Source organism: Aphelocoma coerulescens, chromosome 2 (genome assembly GCF_041296385.1).
Source record: "Aphelocoma coerulescens isolate FSJ_1873_10779 chromosome 2, UR_Acoe_1.0, whole genome shotgun sequence".
Classification (NCBI taxonomy): domain Eukaryota; kingdom Metazoa; phylum Chordata; class Aves; order Passeriformes; family Corvidae; genus Aphelocoma; species Aphelocoma coerulescens.
The window spans coordinates 100,943,927-100,961,271 of NC_091015.1; the positions used below are offsets into that span (position 1 = coordinate 100,943,927).

At 38.7% G+C, this 17,345-nt stretch overlaps 1 protein-coding gene across 19 annotated transcripts in view; it reads left to right on the plus strand.

Moving 5' to 3' along the window:
- The window catches only part of LOC138104882 (poly(rC)-binding protein 3-like), a 503,757-nt gene that overhangs the window by 19,141 nt on the left and 467,271 nt on the right, over positions 1-17,345 (plus strand). The window contains exon 1 of one of the 19 annotated variants that reach the window (XM_069004165.1): positions 16,950-17,021. The exons of the other annotated variants lie outside the window; for them this stretch is intronic. The gene's annotated coding sequence lies outside the window, so the exon portion shown is untranslated. Of the gene's footprint in view, positions 1-16,949; positions 17,022-17,345 lie in introns of those variants that run through there. 19 annotated transcript variants of the gene reach the window in all.

Sequence of the window (17,345 nt, forward strand, 5' to 3'; positions counted from 1 at the left end):
AGACATTTTTCCTCCTGAGCTTGCTCTTGTGAGATTTATTATGAGGAAGACTATTCCAGGCCAGTATTTGCTAAGTGCTTAGTTACAACTGAGATTTTTTCAATCTTTTGTCTGCCTAGATATTCAGTTTCCACAAAACTCAACCATGAGAAATGCATGCGTGTGTAGTTAGTGTGTGCTCTATTTCTCTGCAGTGATATTGCATGGAATGCACTTGTGTATTCTGTGTAGAGAATCAGCTTTCAATTTCCTTATTCAAGGACCAGTGTAGTTACAGTCTTCTGTGGTTTTGATTTTCACTGTAGAACTTCCACAGACAGCTTTCCTGGTGCTTTATAATGAGTCATGGTAGTCTGCTAGTCTCATCTGTTTCTGCCTCATCTCATCTGAAAATTTTAAAGTAATACTGGGTTTCCTTTTTACTGAAATTTTAACCTGTGGGATAAAATATAAAACATTACTAAGATATTGTCATTCAACATGATTCAGTCTAACTGTTATATTTCCTTCAAAATCCACCCCACTAGCTAACATGCAGAAGCATTGAGGTTTCTGACTCTGTGGATAAGCTCAGTGTTGAAATCCCACTTATTTGTTTCACCATTTTGAACGCTTTAACATATTCCACCACAAGGTCTCTCTCTGCACAGAAATATTTTAAATATCTCTGTTAGAGCAAGTTCAAAGGATGATCTCTCTGACATGCATTCTTCAAAGCACGACTATATTTCTCCACAACAAAAAAAATGTGTCTTACCTCTCCCCCTTCCTACTGTGAGTTGTGCCAGAGCTGTCATTTTTTCAGTAGGGATTGTTTATAAAAAGGACCTATATTCTGCTGTTCAGCACAGTAGAAACCCTTGAGTTTTCAGTTCCAATGTATAAATATTGATTTTTGTACCTCACCTGTTTTGTTAGTTAACTCAAAGGTTATAGCATTTTTTGTTGAATGAATGTCTTTAAGGAAATAAAATACGGTACCTTCCTGAAGACTAAGTGTTTGTTTCAGAAAGTGACCATTTAATCCCAGCAGCTAACTATAGTCTATTTGGGGTACTCTGTCTTGGATCTGATGTGTTTTGTTGCTTAAGAAAGCCATTGTCAAAAATGACCACAGATGGCTGTTTATGTGCAAGCTATGCTAAATTTACACATAGACTCATGGTAAAGATATCAAAGCTCTTGGTTCTTGTTAGATATGTATAGCTATTCTTGATGCATTTCCTATAGCAGTTTATTTAATTCTTTCAACATATGTTAGATTAAACATAAGTATTATTCCTCATTAGAAAGCATTGGATTTTGCATGACCCTCTTGATTTCGCATTTCTGTTTTCAGTACTTCAAGAAATTAAGAACAGAGGTTAAGTTAGAACTGGGAAAGGTCCCATGCTTTGATCCAGTGAAAGTGCTCTTCATAAAAAGCCTTTATAGCTAGTTATCCATGAAAAAATTTCACTTTGAACCTCAGGCTCATGCTGTGGGATTTGATTCCTAGAAGTCATATTTGTGGCTCAGTGACCAACCTTTGCTCCCCTTCCTGTGAACCTGACTTCAGAACTCCAGCCAGCTGGAAAGCACTGTGTAACCAGAATGCGAACAACCTCAGGCTTGCAAAGATTATAGATAGAGGATACTTGGCAATATGAAAAATCATCCTCACTGGTGTATATTTCAACACTTCTCTGAAAGCTCAGTTTTGCAGGTTGTTGAGCATTGCTTGGCCAGCATCAATTCCTTCTGAAACTAGTGGACTAAACCCTCAGCTTCATAAATCAGGGAAACTGCTGCTGTCCCAAATATATGCTTGATTACTACACAAAAAAGTCACACCAGACCTGAAGATGGTCTGAGTTTTCAGGTCTGCATATTTTAAGTCTTCAGTTCTACCCAATGCTTTTTGGTACTAGGAAAAGTTTCTGATCCAATAGATTTGGGAGGGGGTTTTGATGCATAGATTAGGAAGTTCCTTTATTTTTTTCTTTTCAGAGAGTAATTTTTTTTATTTTTCTCCATAAGCATTCTGCATCTCATTCCTCCTCCACTGATTAGGACGAAGTGAAAAACCACCTCTGACTTACCAGCAATTCTGCTTTCAAGTACCTTCAGATGACCTTTGATGTGTAGCACCGGATGTGCAATATAAACAGGAGGTGACATTTCAGTTACTCTGTCCAGGTAGTCTCTGCCTCAGACTTGAGGAATTGAAGACTTGATGGTGTTCCTCAGAAAATACAAGAAACAGATCTTCATTGCGTTGAGGAGATTGTGGAAAAAACAGAGGGAGAGTGAACACAGCAATTTACATAACTCAGTAACAACTCCTGCTTTCGTCAAAAAATCCACAAGTTTGACAAACAAGAGCAAGAGGGGAATAGGACATGAAAGGGTAACAATTATTCTTGTGTCTGCACTTGTCCTCATTCTGCAGTCTTCCAGAGAGCCTCACAAAGTGGCCCACACCAAGTCAGGTTTTTCAGCTTCTGAGCCATGGCAGCTCACCCGTAGGGTTTCCCAGTAACTTCCACAATCTTGACTACATGGAGAATGCCAGCTCAAGGCTTTTTTTCAGAAGGCTTTTTGTGCATTAGTGAATCAGAATGTCAGACTTGCAAGAAGGCACTCCCTGCTCAGAATCACTATTTTCTAAATGTTGCTCCTTTCATATTTAATTTTGAAGCTGTTCAGCAGGGCATTCACTCCTAGCTCTCTCCCTGTGCCAGGTTTTCATTCCTTTCTGTTTCATAATCATCATGAAGGAGGTATTTCACACTTACCTTCAGTGCCTGAGTGACACAACTGCAGATTTTGTTTGGGGCAGCAATCTGACTCCAGTTGTGCAAGCCTGTCTTCACAGCGTCAGTGGTGGCAATTTTATCTGCCTCTTAGTACATAGTTAGGAGCAAATGTTCTTGCGATGCTGTTTGTTTAGTTAGAATCTGAGTATTACATCTTTCCCTTTGAATTGTACCTGGACATAAAAAAGGCTCAACTTTTCACAGCTCTTTTACAGTTTAATGTACTGCAGTTTCTTTGGTCACTGAAAGTGTCAACTTTATTATAAGGAAACAACACCTAGCAAGCTGTCTCAATGAAGATGAAGATATTGCCTCTCCATAAATGTCTTCCTAAACCTTTAAGCCTTTCCTAGCCCAGATTCCTGTCAAATTAATAGGAATGCGAGAAATCTAGGACAACAACTTAAAACAATTACCAAGATCAGTCTCTGTTTGAATAATGCAATAGTATAAATATCCACTACATTTCTTGTTTGCATTTACTTCTGGCAACTAATCCTTCAAGAAGCCAAGGGGTTCATCAGTGAGAACTGCTGATAGCTTACATAACCTTGTTTTGATGCTTGTTTTCATTGTGAATCCTCGCCTGGATGTACATAAGAAAAATTTGCAGCTAAAATTCCATTCGCTACGTATTAATTTTTTTTAAAAATTGTATTTTATATATGGCACAATAGCTAGCAAAGAAGCTGCATCTGCATATACTCTTTGAGAAAACTTTCTATTTTTAAGGTGGAGCTGTTTAAAAATTATTTGCGTAATGACTGTTGGAGTATGGCAGTACAAATCTTATTGTCAATAGAACTGGGAAGAAGAAAAACAACTGAGAGAGCACATTAGCACTCCAGAATATACACTGTTAGTTCCACAAGAAAATACTTACTGAGCTGGCAAACACTGGGCAAGGTTTTCCTTGCTGCAGATAAAGTGAGTGCAGCTCCTCATTCCCATTTTAAAACAATATTTGCAATTAAATGTCTAACCAAATATATATATACATATATACATAAAACAGATTTACTGATAACTATTGGTTTAAACTCTCAGCATGTGTGCACCCCAGTCTCCTTCTTTCCAGAGTCTTTGCTTCATACTGCTCAGCATCCATTTCCTGCTATGTACTGATGCTCAGCATCTCTGGGAATTAGGGGGGAAAAGACTTTGAGAAAGAGAGCACTATTCTCCTTCTTTTAAAAGAAAAATCAAATGTGCAAAAACCAAACTTAAGGCTTACAAAACAGTAATTTGGGACATGGGGCACTGACAAGGCTATAGCCTTCCATACCTTTGCTCTTGCCCTGTGTTCCTCCCAGGTAAAGGCAGAGTTCCTAGCAGTGTTTTCACCAAGGATGTGCCATGAGCAGTCAGGATGCCATTCTGAGACTGGTGTCCAAGCAGCAATATTCTTGACTAATTTTGAATCTTCTGATACTAAATACACTGTTTTGATTAACATAATGCCTTTGTGTGAATCTCTGTTTAACATAACCTGCGTGAGAAATTCTTATCCTTGCCCATTTAGAGTGACCTAGAATAGATGTGTACAGTCTCTCAAAGGCACCGAACTTCCACAATGTTTTCTGTGAATCTTCACATGGGTACCGTCAAGGATCTGAGTCTTGCCCTTTTGATAACCAGACCAGAACTGATGTACCCATACCTGGAAGCAACTACTGTACTGAAATATTATTTGGTGAATCAACATCTATAAAAATAAGGCCCTTTTTAGTCTCAATCCTTTAGAGGGATTTCAGGATGAGAAGCCTCGTAGGAGAACCATCAATTATAAACACCAAGCATTTCCCTTTTGAAGCCATTGAAAAGCTCCCTGAAGTACACCTGTTGATCAATGTGGAGAGCTGGGAACTTCCAGAGGGCCATTCTGTTATTAGATGGCTCAAGATATCCTCAGTGTAAAGCTAACCTAAACCCTAAACCTAATACTAACATGTAGATGGACAAATAAATCCTCAGTTTAGCACGAACATCTAACCCTATCCCTAACCCTAACACTAACCCTGTAACCCTACCCATAACCATAACCCCTAACAGTAACCCCTACCCTAACCCTAACTCCAAACCGTAAACCCTAATCCTAACCCCTAACCCCTAACCCTAACCCCTAACCCTAACCTTCATCCTAACCCTAATCCCAACCCTAACCCTAACTCTAACCCTTCACCCTAACCCTAATCCCAACCCTAACCCTAAATCTAACCCTAGCCCCTAACCCTAACTCTAACCATATCCATCCCCCTGGTAAATGAAGTGTTTTAATTTATCCTGAAAAGACCTAAGAAATATTTCTGTAGGAACATAAATAACAATTGTTGCAAGGATCATAAAGGTATTCAGCTATGATCTTACAGACCCCCAGGTGTCCCTCCTTAGGGACCAGTGAAAGGTAATTAACAATAACAACTCACTGTTAATATTTTTAATTTTGTTATCTAGGCACCCATACATTCATCATAAAATTATTGGGGTATATAAACAGAAAAAAAAACCTGAAAAACACAGAGAACTGCTTCGTCACAGCCAAATGATTTAAGCATGCCAGATTATGATACAATCAAAGATACTCCTTAAATAGCCCAAAATCATAAGGGGCAGACAATAGTTATCTTGCACCACTTCCTCCTGGGAGCTCCATTTTCCATGTTGCTGTGTTTTCATGGGACTCACTGAAACTTCACTTCTCCTAAAACCAATCCTCCTGAAATAGGTCTGTAAGAGTCCTGAAAGGTCCTGAAAGAGTCAGTTCTTCCAGTCTTATATTTATGAGGGAGAAATGGGATATTTGAAGTGCGGTGCTGCGGTTGTCCATGTGCCTGTCTGTAGTGTCTGCTTGCCTAGTAGGTAAAGAGTGAGACCTTACAAGAATCCAATTCTTTGAGCTCATTCTGTTCACACTGATGGCAAAGAACAAAAGTAGAAAGCCGTGTAAAAAGACAGAGGCAGTTCACCTCAGAAGACCACAGCCAGTGAAAGCAACAGGCACATTTACACAGATGTTGGAGAAAGATGTTACAGATGTTGGAGGAGATTTGGTGTTAAGGGCATACTGTCAGAGAGGGGATCACTGATTCACCTTTATTTAGTGCCCAGCAGCATTTGGAGAGTATTTGCCTTTCTCCTACTTCTATTCATCCAAATCTATGCAAATTACGCTGCCTGAGGTTCTCATGACTAACCAAAAGGGACAATTTACATTAGCAACTTTATAGAGAACTGTGTAGGTAGAGTGATGCAGGCAGTTGAATAAGAAGAGATCACACAAAAGGATTTTGTTCCGAAATGAAAATCTACAAAGGAAAATAAATCACCATCCCACTAGGTAGCTTAACCTGAAGTGAAAATTGTGCTTATGCAACATTTGGGTGTTTAAACATTGCATTAGAAACACAGTTAGTTTTACTCAGAAGCAAACATTAGAATGGTCAATTTACAGATGCCTAGAATTTTTTTTCAAACACAGACCAAAACATCCCAAGACTTCATACTGAATTTATTCATTCATGGTGAATTTTCCCAAGCCAGGCCCACAGGCTTTTTTCCTAGGTGCTCAGGAGGGTGGCATGCCCAGACCTAATGTCTGCAGTGTTTCAGTATGGCAAGTGCTAAGTTTGAAAAGGTCTGTGATTTTTCTTCTGCTCTTTTTTTCCTTCAGGAACATAAAAAAATTCTGATGTGATTGTCATTGTCTTAAGAGGTCAGATGTCTAGTAAGTGGAAAATGGGAAATGTTTGAGATGGTAGTTTGAGTCAGGCTTTGTGTGTGCTTTGTAAATGGCTGTTTAGTTGTACAGAAATAAATAGAGACTTCAAATTAATATCTTGTCTTATTAGCACATGAAAATTCCATTCAAATTATGCAAAAATAGTGTACTTCCTTGTCCATAAAATGCTCTTAGGGCATGGTAATTGATAATAACCAAATACAATGGAATAGGTCTTGTTATTTTTTTTAAAAACTTATCAGTTTTGTGAGTAAAAGTATGTGGAGAAAGATAACAGATGAGATTGCTCATTTGGGACAGCTTCTCTTCAGGTTATTAATCTCTTCCCTTAAATGTTGATCAGCTACTCTGAGTTCCTCAGTGAAATCACTTCTGGGAGTAAACCTGCATTATCTGTGTGCAGTATGACTTGACAGAGGTAAGGAGAATGATTAAAATCTTTAAATTTTCTTAAAATAGAGAGTGACAGAGAGATTTGTCATTTTGGTGGTGACTTTTTTCACCTTTCCTTTTGCCATGCAAATTTTGCCATCAAGTAGGCTTCAGTTTTGAGCAAGTTGTTAATCAGTTGAGGGGTGTGTGCATGTGTGTGTGTGTCAGAGATTTTAAGTGCATGTGATTAGTTTTTCTAAGAAGTTTAAGACCTAAAACCTCTTCATGTGTCACAGGCTAAGATCAGGGCTCAATCTGGTGAGCTTTTCTAAAGAGCTGGACATAGAAGTGAGGAGTCAAACTCAAGTCTCAGGTGGTATGAAATCATGTGCTGTAGATTAATTCTGCAGAAACAGACCCAGGAAAACCTTCAGGAGGCAGATACTTCCCGCTAGGGTAGCCCTTTAACAACCCGTTAGGTTTTCATGAAAGCGCTTTCTGTTAGCTATTAAATCAGTGAACTCTTCTTGGCCAATATCCCTTCCCAGTTCTCAGAGGCCTCTCTGGAGCATCAACATATAATGCTAGAATAAAAAGGGAACAGTAAAGCCAGAGTTCATGTGGCTCACTTCTTCTATATCCCTATGTTTACAGATTGTAAGATGGGATCTCTTTGAGGTCATTTGTTATTTCCCCTGAAATTTTCTGAAATCTCCATACTTGTGAGATTATTCTCTAGTTCTCTATCCTACTACAAAAATGTTTGGATGGCTGTGCTGCTACACTGAAGTGCTGACAGGTAAAAAACTATGGTGATCTCTGCCACATGTTGATCCCTATACAGGCAAGGAGTTCCACATTCAGGTTCAAGACTGAAACAGATGCTGGTCTTCAGCATTTATGGCAGCAATTTCAAGCTTTCGGGTGACATCAGGAATATGCTAACATTTTGAACGATGAACCCACCTGTTCATCCATCATTCAAAACTCCCTGTTCTTGAGCAAATCCTACTCTGGTTTGGGATCTGGAGTCTCCTCTGAAACCTGTGTGTTTTGTATGTAAATATGAACAAATCAATGAGTGTCCTAAGTGATGAGATTTTTCTTTCCTCTTCCAAATTGGTTTCACCTGAAGGGAAGGCTCACTATAGACCAAACGACTAATACGAGTATTTCAATCAAGTGAGGCACTTCAGTCAAAAGTTCCAAGGTTCACTGAATTAAGGTCACTGATAATGCTAATTAACCATTAGAGCATTAAATCTTTCCACCTGTAGAGAAGTTCTTCATGAATCATGTTTCAACATTACAAATCTTTAGAAGTGAATTACAATAGTGGCAGTGCTTCTGCTTCTTTAGTGGAGGGAGGGTGTGTCAGGGATATATCATAAATAACCAGAGATGGTTTCATGGTTCAGACCCTGAAATATGGCAGATGTGATTACTGGCCTGAGCTCTACCTTCGCTACAGGTTGTTTTTTGTATGAGCATCATATCTTAGTTTTCTAGCAATAAAACAGTAATTGGCATTTTCATGACTGAAAGGGTTATGAAGCACTTGGGAACAGGCTGCCCAGGGAAGTGCTTGAGTCACCATTCCTGGAGGTACTTAAAAGTCATGTTAATGTGACACTGAGGGACATTGCTTAGGGATGGACTTGGCAGTATTAGGTTGAGGGTTGGATTCTATCATCTTAAGGGACTTTTCCACCCTAAATGTTTCTATGATTCTATGATGTATTTTTAGGGGGAGTGGCTTAAATTATGTCATCTCACATAATCAAAATCTATGTAAGTATTTATAGTAAGTTTAAGAAACTGAATGGGGAAATTAAAGAAGAAAGGCAGCATTTCAGTCCTCAGTTCTACATTAACATTGTAGAGTTTTATTTTCCAACACATTCAGCACAATCTTTTAAAATAGTAAATTCTATTCAGTAAATTATTGCTCAGTCATTATTATTCAGCATTATTCAATTAAATTCATGTGGGTTCTCATTTGGTGCTTTCACGCTATATTTTCATTTTAGGTCGTAAGAACCATGAATTTATTCTACCTGGTAAAACAAACGTAAGAAAAAAATAACACCTACATCATATACTTACTTAACATTACCTATAAATGCTTTTGTTTGTTCTTTCATAGTATTTTGTAAAAAGAAAATATATTGTAAATTCAAGGCTGATGAATACTTTTGCACCTTGAGATAGTGTACATCCATTAGAAGTTTTGAAACTTTTTTTAAGGGAAGGGTTAAAGCTTTTGTTTTGAAGTCTTTGAATGGTAATATGGATCATAAAGCAGAACACAGCTGAGCAAACATCTGGTTAAATATGTTTTGAGGTAGCCTGTAGAAGATACAGATGGGGTTTGGTGCTTTGTTTGGGTAGGGTTTTTTGGAATTTTTTTGCTTTACATTGGAACATTAAACTTTCACATGTTCAGTCCTCTATAATCGAGATAGGTCATGTATGTGGGGCACCAAAGCTGCATGTCCAGTCCTGAACTGTCAGTCAAGTTAATAAGTGTATTAACTGCTTCTGTCAAAAGAAATGTGGTATGGAAATCACAAGATTTTTTTCACAAAGTAATATTTCAAAATGTTTCATTGGCTTGAGTAACATTTTTTCTGCTTATAAACTTCTAATTTTTAACATCCAAGAAGAGTCTAATTTGACTGAATGCAATTATAAGTTAGATTTTCTCTTCCCAAACTAATCCTTCTCAATTCTGCATCAAGGGCTTTCTTTTGGGATTTTTTCTGCTACTATTACTGCTCTTATTTGCTTAATAATAGTTGCTTTCTCCTTGTAGTTCAGCTAGGTATTATTCTGTCCTGAACTTATGTCCATTCTCTGTTCAAAGGAGAAATAGCTGTTCTGCATATCTACATTTCCCAAACCTTTAGGCAGTACAATAGTTACAGAGTACATTAGGACACCACTTTGACCATGAATAATTAATGCCAGCATGCTTGCTTTTGGTTTAGATTTGATTCAGTAGACCAGTGTCAGTAACAGAGATGCTAAGACTAGATTTTACTGGCAGTTCAAGAAGAGCTGTTGGATATGGCTTTTAGGGTACTTAAGAACATTTTTATTTAACTTCTGGTCAGGTACCATGCCTGATGTTTCACAACCTGTCTCCCTACTGCATTAGTCTTGTTCTACCAGACACCATTCCAGTGACTCCAAAGAAGTTTTTCACCATATAGCAAGGAAATATAACAGGACATCAGGTCCAACTAAGTATGATATTTGAGATGAAGTGTAGAGACCTAGAGTGTCTTTACCTTAAAAGATTTTTTATGAATTCTTTTTTATGTGTAATGATGCTTTTATTGTCATATTGGATGTAGTAACAGTATCAGTGACCTAGGGTGGGTTTGTTGGTTAAAATCAGATTTTGCTAATTATGATCCAAGTGCTATGAAGCGATACTTTAGGTGGAATGACTCATCATGGAAATAGTATTTTAGGTGAACCAGAGCGTAGAACAATGTGATGACAAATGAGCTGATGCACTAACCTTGTTCATGTGACTAGCCAATAATACCTCTGTGTTGGTCTGCATTGGCTCCCATGACAAATGCAGATAGGGTTACTCTTTCCACGTGGTTTTGGTTTGATTTTCTTCTTTCTTTTTTTCACCTTCTTGTAAGAAATACTGAAAATTATATACTGGACCTAAGACTTGTCAGAGGAAATTGAGATCCTGTTTGTCAAGCGTACAAAAGTTAACTATTAAATAGTTGTTTGAAGCTATGACACAAGCTTTGTCAAACTCATTTTTCCTGCCTGCTGTGCTCAAGATATTACTGATGTCCTCTGCTTTAAATGACATAGAAAGCATGGTATTTTCTTGAGGAAGCCTCTGTGGGGTTTATTATTGGTTGGAGTTGTTGACTGATTTAGGAGTTTCAATACCATCCTTTTTCCAAAGTCTTAGAAATCTGCTGAAATGAATGACTGAGTATTAGCCATAGCCCCCCATTAATCCTTCATCTCCCATCTCTTTGCTTGCTGACGTTTTTTACACTAATTTGGAGCACTTCTTCTTCTGCCATTGTGAGAAAGTCTTATCAGTGACACTTTTGGAACTTGGGAGCGTCACAGTGCAGTGTAGTTCGTAACAACCCCTTCCCATCTCATGGATTTAGTACTTTTACTGTAACCACTAGCAACTTAATTTGCTAGGTGTACAACATACCATGAAATCTATCTCTCTCTTGATTTGTCCAGAAATTAACAGTGTCAGCTGGGTTGATTAGGAGCTTGCAGCAGTCCTTGATGTCACATGTGTGAGAGTGTCTTTAGAGATCTAAAGAGTACCTTGGGAAAGAGAGGAGGACAACATTCAATTCTCCTTTTTTGTATTTTTTTTCCTCTAAATACTTATTGTATTTGAAGAAAGTAGGTTTCGATTTTCTATGTATTTCCTATTTGCAGAATGCTGCGGTGCCATGCCGGCTAGCACGCTGTCCCGGGCACCGGGCAATCTCTGCCTGCTCCGAAGGGGCGCACGGGAGCCGAATCGCGGCACAGGAGGGCAGGCGAAGCTTCAGGTCAGGTTCGCCTTGCCCACCGGTGGCAAAGGTGTGAGAAGGAGGTAGGAAAAAGGGGGGAGGACTTCTTCGTGGGGGTACACAGTTTATCGGGGAGAAAAATCCACGGAGAAAGCCGAAGGTGCCTGGCTTGTAGGGGGTGTTGTACTTCTACAATATGGGTGTGGAAAACACGCAGTAACCACTGGAACATCAGCCAGGGGGTGTTACCGAGGCAGGGAGAAGGAATTACAGCAAATGGGAGAAGGGGTAGGCGGGGAGGAATTACAAGGACCAATTAACAACCAAAGAACATAGAACTCTCTGGAAATACAACCAAATATGAGAAATAAAGGGAGGGGAGGGCTGTAGCCAATGGTAAGGCATGGATTTATGTATTTTTCACAGCCTTATGAATGCTCAAGGCTTTTGGGCTGTGGAAGCATCAAACCAATGGACCTTTTGGTGCACTTGATTCAGCTGATCATTGCTCACTGCAACAGCGGAACATGGCATTAGAGGTTGGGTACAATCTATGCCATGGCTGGAGCTTTGCAGGAGACATGTTTTAATTGGCAGGTTGGGCTAAATCTGGCCCATCAGTGAGTGCATTTGGGTAATGAGGGCAAGAAGTAAGTTTTGATTTTGTAGCACTCACCATTTCCCAAGGAGCAGAGAGAAAGTGTCTCCTCTGTAGCACAGTCATCCTTGCTTTGGTGAAGGCACTGCATCCCAGCACATGTTTCACCAATAGCTCCTCTCTCCCGTGGTTTTCCTTAGAGCTGAAGCCTTGCCCTTGGCTCCTCTTGTTTCGATGGGCTTTTCCTCCTGCCTCTGCTGCTGCCTGCCTGTGGCCACAGCAGGGCACTAACTCCCTGCTAGCTTCTAAGCTGATAAGCCATGCAGTTTATTACCTCCTGTTCTGTTCCAAGTGCCACTTGCTTGCAACCCGGCTGCCCAGAGACATGACTGGAGGATGTATGATTCACAGTATCACACAGAGCAAGATCTTTTCCATTTCCCTAATGGTTTTTTTGCTTTTCTTTTTGAAAACAATGCCGCTGGTATTTTCCATGAAAAACTTCTGAATAAAAACTTTTCCTCAGTCAACCTTCTTTTACTCTTCTTTTGCTTTCCACCTTTTCTTCTTATATATATGGTATATCTCCCTTCTCCCACAAACAAATCCCGGATCCAAAAGTCAGGCAAATATTTTCAGTTTGCTTTTTGACACCATTGTTTTTATGGTTATATGTAACTGAAGTTTATATAATGGAATGTGGAGACTTGTCATTGGCTAACTAATTTTGAACAGGAAAATGTTCTGTGGGAGAACCATTATAAAAGTTGGCATGTGCAGTGGCTCTCTGTTGTTAAAATACTTTGGAATTTAGTAATAGTAGTAATGGAACAGGAAGTGGATAAATATTTCCAGTTTATAGCCCCTGATGTTTGAATTCAGCTTCATTGTGACTAGCAGAAAATGGGACATATTTACAGCACCACAATGAAAATTTCCCTTCTTGCTGTTGCAAAGAGAAAATGAAAAAATGTAGGGAGGTAAAATAAACAGGAAATTTCACTGCGGCATTAGGCACCAAGAATAGTGAGGTACTATTTTGAAGAAAAACATTGCCAATGCTGTGGCAACTGGCATTATCTTTGAATCAGTATTCATGAAGTTTATAATTAATTAGAATGTGTTGTTAGTCTTGCAGCTGAATTTTAACTCTACAGCATTTTAGCACTCTCTTTTTTCTTTGACCTAAATCCGTCTAAATTTTTGTCTTCGCTAAAAGCACAGAACAAAAACACTATTGTGTCTTGGGCTGTGCTCAAGCATATCAAGTAAGTTTGCATTGCTAAGCAAAGCCATATACATTTTAGTCATACCAGAAATGTTTGACCCCAACACAATTAAGTGAGATGAATGTCCACATGATGGAAATGTTAACTGTTTTTTGCTTAAACCTATTTGTAAAACAGACAGTCCAATAGGGGAGCAAAAGAGAGGGACAAATCTGAAAATGTAATCAGGCATAATAACACTTAAGTTTACAGAGAAGAACAGCATTTAATTTGTAGATGTAAATGAAATATCATTACAATTCAGTGTCTTCAGGAGAGTTCTTCATTTACATTGGTTACTGTTAGCATTTCTTAAGGACGATTTAATATATATATATTTGAAAGATTTTTTTTTAAGATGGGAGATGATTCAGAAGAGCATGGCTGCATTCTTGCAGATGTAATACAATCCACACTTCCCAGTCCTGTGATTTAGATTTCTATTCTAACCAGAAGAAAACAGAGTACATTTAGAAATGCTGTGAAAAACAACAAAACACCCTATGTGCTAACACATTCAAGACAATTGCTTATGATATTATTAGATTCTGTTTTGTTATTTGAAAGTTAGTTCTATTTACTCCCTTAAAAAGACTTGATTTTTATTAAAACATGCTGGATTTGTTGGGGTTTTTTTCCCATGAAAGCAATGACCTTTGGTCTATTGGTAGGGTAGGATCACCAGCTGCTTTACAAGCTTTTTGTCCAGGCATGCCTTGCTGGTGCCTCATGGCCCTAAGTGAAAGAAATTGTCCTTGCAGCCCCATGGGCATGTGTCACCACATGCTCACAAGGCTGGTCCTCTAAATAAGCCATGAACCTGAAGTCCATGCAACACCAAACCAGGAGAAGATGCTGCTGCCTGCTAAGAAATGGGGTGGGGACCGATTCTTTTTAATATGGCTGATGAGCTGGGACTCTAGGACAAAGGCTGATGTAAAGGTTTGAGTATTTCTCATCAGGAGTGGGGACCAAACAGGAGGAACAAACCTAATAAAAGGAATTTTGAAAGCTTTGGAACAAAGCAGATCCTGCAAACTACAGTGCCTATTGCAATGTTTATTGAAGAACCTTCAGTCTACACCATAGACCTCTGGTTCACATCTCTTGCAAGATGCAATACTTAGATCCATCTCTAAATAAAAAAAAAAAAAATCAGTATGTTTTAATTTTTTTAAATAAGATTCTTTTTTTTTTTCTATCTTCAAAATTTCTAAATATACCTGTACTTTTTCATGAAAGATTTTTCTACACTGGATCTACAATTCACTGTCAAATGTACGTACAACAATTACCTATAGAAATTTTCTAAGAGTAGCCACTGGACAGCTTGGTTCTGGGTTTTTTTCACTTACTACTCTCCTACAGATAAACCTGTGAACAAATTAAACATCCCTGAAATGCAATGAGCATTGGAAGGGAGAATTGTGCATAAGAACAATTGCACATTCGGGATCTCACAGCAAAGAGAAGACACATGTCAAGCTAGAAATCCTGCTCTTGGTGTCTTTCCTTCTCCCATCTGGATCACTTTCTGTGGATTTAGATACAGAGGTAAAGAGTTCCTTTTATTTCCAGGAGAAGTATTTCCCAGGCAGATATAAGACAGATGTAACTCCAGACTGATCTTTTTGGTATCTTGGCTGTATGCACAAAGCACTGGCGTAGTATAACAGAGTGAATTCTTTGAGGTGGATTATTTCTGAAGGTAGATGAAAAGAAAGGAAGGTCTGCTCCCCTGTTTCAGGATTGTTTTATCATATCTTTATTCCATGGTGAGGAATGCATTTATGCTCATATGGTTTTAAACTGTGACCCAGATAGAAAGAGGTATGTATCATCTTACCATACCTAAGCCACCCAGTCTCCTCCTCATAGCTCTTGTTGTTTTCTTGGACACACTCCACCTTCCTCCATGGCATTTCCTGGGTTTAGATGTTTTAGAAGCATGTTGGTTTTTGGATGGCTGGGTTTCAGGTGTGCTGATGATCAAGTACCCTAATTTTAAATGTTGGCAGTGCTGTTTCAAATGTGATTGTGTATTTGTCATAAATGAATGTTATTATGCTCTATATTTTGTCCATTTTTAAACTTTGAATTGTCTGATGGTTTTGTCATCTGGCAATTTCTTTTTTTTTTTTTTACATTTTTTTTTAGGCCAGTCCCTGGAGTTTTTCTAGAGTTAGCCAAGCACAGTCGCAGTTGACATTATCTTGTGTTAGTGATAGTCCTTGCCATGAGTGGGAGGTTAAAGTAGATGACCTCCAGGGGTTTTTTCCAACCATTATTTCTGTGATTCATCATGTATTAGTCATTCATTTTCTGTGTATCACAGGTGTCCTTAACTTTATATGCTTCCTGTGACTTCTTAGTGATTTTGTGATGAAGCAGGAAGTAATTTCCTGAGGTTCCACAGCAGACTGAGACTTCAAGAGACACAAACTCCTGTTAGTGGCAGGCAGTGCCACATTCAGATGACATGTGCTGTTAGTAAAACTCTGAGTTCTTGTGTAGTCTGTGTGCTCTGATCTTTCCCTCAGGGAAGAATCGTTGCACACTTGCAGTGATGGGGGAGACTTCAGAAACTGAGTGTTCAGATTTATTTCAGTGGCTGTCTGAAAAGATTCACATTTTGTGCCTAGATCTGGGAGGGTGCAGTTTGATCAGATGGATAAATAGCAGAGAAGGAATGAAATTACCTAGCTGTAGAGCCGGATGTAGCAGTGGACAGTACACGTGGAACTTAATTCACTGGGGTTTCTCCTGTACTATGCCAGAGGCAGTGTTGATAAAGCAGTGTAGTTATTTGACCTAGACCCTTGATATTTGCTTGAAAAGACATTTGCAGAACTGTAAATGTGCTACATGTATTGCAATATTTGTTGGGCCAAGGTGTGGTATCTCTCCAGCAGACCCTGTACCTGTGCACTTTCACACAGCAAGAGATAAATAGATTGGTGGTGAGGAATGGGTAAGTGAGAATCCGTTGGGGGAATGACAGAGGTTGTATAATGAGCTGAAGATAAAAAATGAATAAAATTTAAATGTGTATCTTGGCTAAGTGAGAGACAGATGGAAGAAATCTACAAATTTTGGGGGTGTGAAAGCTCTCCTGGAAAATGCAGCTCTGTTGAAATCAAAATACTTTACAAAGCAGGTCAACTGCAGTAGACTTTTGCTTCAAAAAAATAAAAAAGTCTGTCAGACAGAACACATTTTAATATTTTGGAATACATCTTTTTTAATTCTTAGTTTTGAAGTGATCCTTTGGATTCATTTTTTTATCTATTTTGATTTATTTAGAAATAAGTGCGAAGAATAAACAAATAATCAAAGGAGACATGGAATTTTCCTTCCAAGATTATTTGAAGTGTTTCATTTTTGATGTAATTTGGAGCAAAGCCAGAGTGCAAAATCCTTGGAAATTGCTGTCATCCATTCAGTTCCCAGGGGGCCTGGGAAGGACTCTGTTCTGTATCGCACTTCAGCTGGTATCTCTTGAGATGCAGAAGCACCAGCAATTGCCAGTAGCTGTACTACAGCTCATTTGCTTTACTCTCTGGATTGCAGGGGATTGAATGTGCAAGTGGTTTCAACATCCTTCTATGCCTGATGTCCAGCTGTAGTGGTACCACTTCTCCTGTCACACTGCTCTGAAAAGCAGAAGCCTTGCTTTTCTCCCTCATGCTACACCGAATCTCTTTCAAGATCAAAACAAATGTAAGGGAAGATTTTCCTATTAACACTTTCTGGGGACTGTATAAGAGATTTAATAGAGCTTTTCTTTCTCTGCCTTCTTTTTTCCATGAAATCTAGTACAAGGTGACTGAGATAAGTGCTGACTGCTATGTCTGCAAGAAACAGCTCAGTTCTGCTATTGGCTGTTAACTAATTGTTGTGTGCCATTGAGAGATTGTTCTTGTGTTTGTGCATGGAGAGTTCTGTGATACAATCTGGTGTTTGAGTGTTTAAGGTATTGTTTAGTGCTGAAGAAGTTACTGTTCTTATGGGAATTCACAGAAAAAGTGTCTTGGAAAAGTGTTT